Source organism: Leptopilina heterotoma, unplaced genomic scaffold (genome assembly GCF_015476425.1).
Source record: "Leptopilina heterotoma isolate Lh14 unplaced genomic scaffold, ASM1547642v1 Lhet_267, whole genome shotgun sequence".
Classification (NCBI taxonomy): domain Eukaryota; kingdom Metazoa; phylum Arthropoda; class Insecta; order Hymenoptera; family Figitidae; genus Leptopilina; species Leptopilina heterotoma.
In genome coordinates, this window is record NW_025110976.1 from 172,296 (window position 1) to 179,683 (window position 7,388).

Below are 7,388 nucleotides of genomic sequence, written 5' to 3' on the forward strand. Positions count from 1 at the left end.
ATAATATTGAACGTAATAATATTAATAATTTTAATTAACATCTCAATAATAATAAATTTATTATTATTAAGATATTATTAATTAACATTAATATTATTGAGAATTAATAATAAATTATCAATATTAATATTAATTAATAATATATCAATAACAATAAATTTATTATTATTAAGATATTAATTAAAATTATTATCATTACCTTTAATATTATTATATTGAGAAACAATTATTCAATTATTATTGAGATATTATTAATTAATATTATTATTAATATTAATAATTTATTATTAATTCTCAATAATATTAATGTTAATTAATAATATATAATATTAATTAATAACGAATTTTTTTAATTATTTAATTTTTAAAAAAGTCTCAATAAATAATTACTTAATATATTGATTAGATTCATTTATTATTAATAATTATTTTCTAAAATAATGCAATTACTTGTAATAATTATTTAATTTATAATGTGACAATAAATGACGAGATCCGCAGTCGGATCCTCCCCAGTACCGAGCCAGTACAGACTCAACATATCCGTCATTCTTCCGACGCTGCAGAAGAATAAGATCCGCCGGCGGAAGAAATCCAGTACCGAGCCAGTACTGACAATAGTGGGAAGACGGTTCCGACAGTCGGAGCATAATCTGTACCGCGCCGGTTGCTTTTTCAGATCCGAATCGGTACAGACCGTCGGTACTTGCGGTCTGTACGGGCGCGGATCCCAGCCGGTTGTAAACTCCGACGTTCGTCCGACTTTTCCGCCTGGGAAGAGACAGTAGCTAATTTTGCACGAAATCTTTATTATAAATACAAAGAGAACGTGCTATAAAAGTATTAGATTCTTCTTATAAGAATCGCTCGAACTCCGACTGATTTTCAGGCGGACTTTATACAACACAATCTTACCTGCGTATACGCACATATAACTCACACACACATATATTTCTCTCTCTCACTCTCTATATATTTGATATTTCTTTGTCCTGTAAAACATTATTATATATTATATGTAGTATTTAATACTTGTTGCTGTTATAAAAAGATAATATTTATTTAATAGTAAGTATATTATTTAAAAATTATTGCATTTTTATTCGTGTTTGAATGTATAAGCAACATGTGAAAATTGTTAGGTTATGTTATTGCAAACGTCACCGCGTTGTACGCGTTCCGTTCCTCCGTTATATGTGCGTATACGCAGGTAAGATTGTGTTGTATAAAGTCCGCCTGAAAATCAGTCGGAGTTCGAGCGATTCTTATAAGAAGAATCTAATACTTTTATAGCACGTTCTCTTTATATTTATAATAAAGATTTCGTGCAAAATTAGCAGCTGCTTTTTGTTTTTATTGCATCGAACTCTCCATTACATTAAATAGATGATTTCGTATATAAATTATTATAACCTCAAGCTAAAATTCTATTCAGCAGTGACTAATAAAATTTGTAAAGATTCTGCAAGCAATAATAGCAACAGATTTCTCTCCGTGTAATGTTTGTCTTCAAATAGTTTTCTAGACCTAATTTTTGGCTTTAAATACTTTTTAGACATAATTTTTGTCAATAAATACGTTTATCGCCAAAAAATAAATCGAATAAAGTATTTATCGCCACAAAAATTAGGTCTTTAAAAAATATTTAATGCCCAAAATTAGGTCTAATAAAGTATTTATCGTCAAAAATGAGGTCTTGAAAACACATGGTAATTTTTCGCGTTTCTCACATTTTTCGCTATGTTGATGCAGCTTAAAGCTGTATCTATATAGCGAAAAAATTGTGAGAAACGTGCGACGCAAACGCGAATCGCAGTTTTACGTAGCTTTACCATGAACAATAGAACTTTCAACTTGAAGATGGCGGCCTTAAAATGGCAAAAAAGTGACTTTATTTAACACTAATAAATGGAATATTGCACCTGCGTGTACCTATCAGATTCGATGCTTTTTGGATTTATAACATAGTCCGCGCACTTTTTACTACAGTTAGCGAAGGCGATCTTTGAAAAAATAGATTTCAGAATTTCCTGGAGGAGAAGTAATAACTGTCGAAACTTCAACGAAGACTTTAACAAAAAACAAGGAGTAATCTATCCCTTTTTCAAGTTCCAATGAAGGGTGCGTGGTTGATCGTTAAGAGGGAAGCAAAGGGCCACACTAGTAAATTGAATCTCACGGTCCGTGAGATCCCTTACCTTTCGATTTCGTAGCCTGCGGGTTTCATCGTAAAGAGAGAAAACAGCTGTGCTTTATTACCAAATGCGTTTTCTCCTCTTTCGATGCCAGTCGTCGACTTCTATCGCGTAATAGCAAATTTACTCTTAAATCTTAAGCAGCTAAGTTTTACCAACAAAAAGTGATAAATATCATTTGAGGTGGGGGAGACCAGGGCTAAACCGGACGGATTTGGTCTTTGGCCAGAAAACTCACAGAAAAAAATATTTTTTGCTAAAGAGTAATATACCATTTTGAAGCTTGTTCCTTCACCTACAAATCGCACTTGTTCGTTTTTTAAAAACTACAATAGCTTTGGAGATATATTTCTTTGCAGGTGACTACCTCAAAAACGAAAATCTGAAAATTGGTGGGGCCAAACCGGACACCCCATGGGGCTAAATCGGACACGGCTAATTAATTAAAGAGAGAGACACAAATTTTCGTTTTTTTTTGCAGAAAAGTCAAATCAATTCTTTATTTATTTATTTGTAGGTAGTTGTATGCAAAGAATAGAATATAAAATGTAAAATATGTAATTAATATAATATAAAATGAATTATAATTTTCAGACTTGTTTGTTTTCAGCAGCTCGCTTGCTAATTCGTGTTTTAAAATAAATTCTTTATTTATTTACTGATAAAGTGATTCTATGCAAAGAATATAATATAAAATAGGTCATTAATATTAAATAAATTATAGTATTTGAAAAATTTGATTGTTTTTTATCACGACGTCCGATTTAGCCCCACACCGTCATCTAATAATCAACCTGCAATAAATTTTTTCTTCTTAACTTTTTCCATTAAACTTTCTTTCTACCAAACTCAGTACACCTTCAGCTAATAAAAAAATTCCCATATGATGTGTGCACTTTAATTATAACGATAAAAACCCCCAAAAAAATGAGAAAAAAAATTTTTTACTTTTACTGCGAAAAACGACATTTTTATATATTAACGGCAACTATTATTACAAGAAAAATGACATGTCCCTAAAACCTCATGCAATATATGCTTCACGAAATAGCGCGTTCACGGGTTATTAACATTATTTGAAATTCTTCATGGTTTCGGAAATATTTGACTTGTCCGGTTTAGCCCCAGTCTCCGCTACAAATATCACCTTTTGGTAGGTAGATTCTTGGGATGCGAATGTGATATGAGTTTCAAAAATTAAAGTGTCAATCTCTGGATGAATCTGTTTTTTTTTTAATTTTTACTCGAAGGTTTTTGAATGTGAATCTGAGAATCACGAGATATGTTGAAACATTTTAATTTCTTGAAGAAATTAATTAATAAAATGTAAAATATTAATAAAATCAAATTAAAATGTAGATATGAAAACTAGAATTTACAAGCGTGGAAATAATCCATTTTAGATTGATTCATAATTTATATAATAGCTGTGGTTTGTTGAAATTTCCATGTCTTTTTCAACGTGCGCAGAAATAATTGTGAGGTTAAAGGAGTTAATTTAATTCTATAATAGCAGTGTGACTACGATGTCACAGTTCGCGAGTGAAGCCATTAATTTCCTTGAGATTTTTATTTCTCGAGACGAAAACGTGCTAAGGAAAAAGAAATGGAAAAAGAAGATGATGATGAAGAAGAACTGAAGAAGGGAAGACATTTCCCTAGAATGTTACACCGATTTCTACCAAGTTGACAGAGTCCACCTAATTAAGGACTAGGCACTGGAGCATTAATTGCTATCACGCATCACTTGCCACACAGGCACAGGCAAGCGTCTTTAAGGCGGTCTCTAATTATTCACTTTCTCCAGTTGGCGTGGCGGCCCGCGGCGAAGAGACCGAGATTTACGGACTCGCAGCTGCGACCCGTCGCTCTCGATTTAATTTCAATATTTTAGGCGCCTGCTTCCAAAATAGACTCAATCCACAACATGGGAATTGGACAGTTATTACCGTTGCGGCCCCCTGTCTTTATTTATTCGCGTAACACAACTGAAAAAAAGTAATAATAAAAACAAACTTTCTAATGTTAAGAAAATGTAAATAACTGTGTTGAATATATTATTTAATTCAAATAATAGGTATCATCACATGTATCAAATAATTACTACTTATAGTCAAACACGAAATTCTGACGCTTACACGTTAACTTGGCAAGATCAAAACATTTTGAGAATATAATCACATATACAGTGCCGCTCAATAACTTTTGCCCACCCTTCAGCGATTAAACACCCCAATAGGAAATAGCCATTAGTCTACCATTGGTGCATTAATGGCCCAATATTGGAAGCCATTGGTTTTCTCTAGGTTTATTATTGGCACCCAATAATGGACCACTAATGGTAAAATCGTGGCATGTCCACGCCGATGCCAATAATTGGCAACCATTATTGGCTGCCAATAAAAAACCAATAATAAAAAAAATTTTTTTTAAATTAAATTTTATTAAATAATAAATTTTTAAGTTATTAGCAATTGAAAAAAATGGCTAATTTTTTAAACAAATAATCATATTATTCTTAAAAATTATCGTAAAAAATTTTTTAAAAATGCGTTTTAAAGGTGTTAAAACTAGCTTTGAAATGATATAAGTGTGATTCACATGCGATGATTTCCTAAAAAACGGTATCGCTTTAAAAAATCAAAAAAAAAATTAAAAATTTTATGTTGCAATAACATTTTTTAAACATTAACAAATTAATTTTTTTAATTTTTGTTTTATACAGTGTTAAAGCTTAGGAAAAGAGCTTTAAAAAAAGACCTTCTTGAGCTTTTTAAATTTAATAATAAACAAAATACAAAACTTTTTGTAAAGTGTTTAATCGCTGTAGTGTGGGCAAAAGTTATTGAGCGGCACTGTATTGGGAACCGCAGAGCTGCGTAGGCCCTCTGGTGTCGACCCACTTGCGGTAGTTGTCTTTCCATTTCGTCTCTCTCTAACATATGTAAAAAAAGAGATAAAAAACCAAGATGTCGGACGCAAGTGGGTACAGGGGTGGATCAGTTTCACATGATTTCGGATCCCAATATATATATGCGCATTTCTCTGCGTAATTTCTCACAGAAAATAGATGCGTTACATCCGACGCATGTCAATTTTGTGTTACTATCGCACGTAATTTTTGTGCAAACCCCAAATCGAACAGAACCGTCTGCTTTGTGCTGAGAACAAATTTTTTTGTATGTGCAGGGAGAAAAAGTCAGATATAATACATCCAACTTGTTGGACTCAGGAGATCGATCCAATGAATTGGAAGGTTCAAAGTATGTACTGGCAATGTTATTTTGGCAACGGCAATGCAAACATTATTTGTGTATAACTTGCAAATATATGTGAATTTTCACATATATTCAGATTTAGAGAGAGATTTTTCATTATTTTTTTCCATTTTTAGCAGATTTTTTAAGGGTGCCCACAATCAAATGTCTCAAAATGAGGTAGATATGTAATTTAGCAATCTTAAAAACAGCGCGAATGCGAATCATTGAAAACCATAAATCTAATCTTCTTTAAGTGAGAAAATTAAATAAGCTTAATGTAGTAAAGTAGGCAAATCCAGGCATCACAGTTGGTCCCCTTTTGTTCCCTTATTTCAATTTTATCACCTTTTTCACCTTTTCCTAATCAACAATAAAACAGTTTTTCTTTTTTTTAAATCTTTTTCAAAGTGTAATCATAACAATTAGACTCAGTGTTATAAATTTTAGTGAGTTTTATTTCGGATTTAGATTATTAACACCACAACATAATATAAATATGTTTTTTTATGTTAATCATTTAAATAATATAGATATCGTAAAGAATTTTATAAATTATAAGTTGGTTCATTCAACAGAATGCAGACCTCTAGAAAAATAATTAATTAACATTCAAATAATTCAAATATTATTATTAATAGTTTTTTCTAAAAACAAACAAAAATTCTAACACAAAACCTTCAACTTTTTCCATTTCTGACAATAATTTATTTTTAAATAAATTAATTCTAGAAGAACTATCATAAAATAATAACTTAGAAATTATTTAATGAATAATTGCTTCCTCATAGAGGAAGGATTATGTATTAGCAAAATTTTCGAGTGTGTTTTTTTGACATATTTATAAACTTATTTTCATTATACCTAATCTTTTAGTATTTTATGTACGAATGGGTATTGCACGTATAAATGTTATAAATAAATAAAAAAAGATTTTGATGTAATTTGATCTCAGAAGTCCAAAAAACGGATTTCAAAAAAATTTCCCGATGTGTGTGTACTAACATTACATTTGCCCCAATATCTCAGAACGAGAAAGAGCTAAAGGCTTTAAATTCTTGTCAAAATTTTAATTGTTTGCAAAAATTGCTTTTTGATTTAATTTTTATTGATGTAATATTTTTATTTGTCAAAATTTAAGACCTACTTTCAGCCTACAATATAGGTCTTATTTTAGATTTTAGCAGTCGTAACGTGGGGCCTACTTGCGATACAATTAGTTCGAATTAAACTCTATATAACTCCAAAAGCTGGTGGAAAATTACTATTAATTATTAATACATTAATTAACATACTACAAATGCATAAAGTACTACAAATTGACAAATACTGTTCTGTAAATCTGAATTAGTTAAAAATAGTATTTGATAGAAAAAGTCATTTACTGATTCAAATAGTAATATTTTACTAATGAAATAGTTAATGGTAACTAATTATTAGTTTTTCCCAGTCAAATTAAATTCCCGATTGGTAGACACCTGTTCAAATATATTAGTAGAAACTAAAAGATAATTTTGTGACCAAAAAGAAAAAAATCGCTGGAGCCGTTTTTGAGAAAACTCATTTTTTCTTTTTTTTCTAAATATTATTTAACTTAATTTTAAGAAAATAAATCAAATTAAGTATTTTATTAGCTCGAGTTATTTAAATAAGCAGTAGAAAAAAGAATGTTAGTGCTAAATTTCTTTCGACAACTAAAAACCAATATTTAAAAAAAATAATCGTTACTAAAGAGTAACGAGTGAAAACATAATACACTGTTAAAAAAGATTGTAAATTTACAATACTTTAATACAAAAAGTGATTGAAAATTTACAAATTTTGTATATGAAATAATTTCAAAAACGCGTGTTTGAAAGATTTGTAAATTTACAATATTTTCAAACAGAAGTGTTTGAAATTTTCAAAAATTTTTGTATGGATTAACTTCAAATAC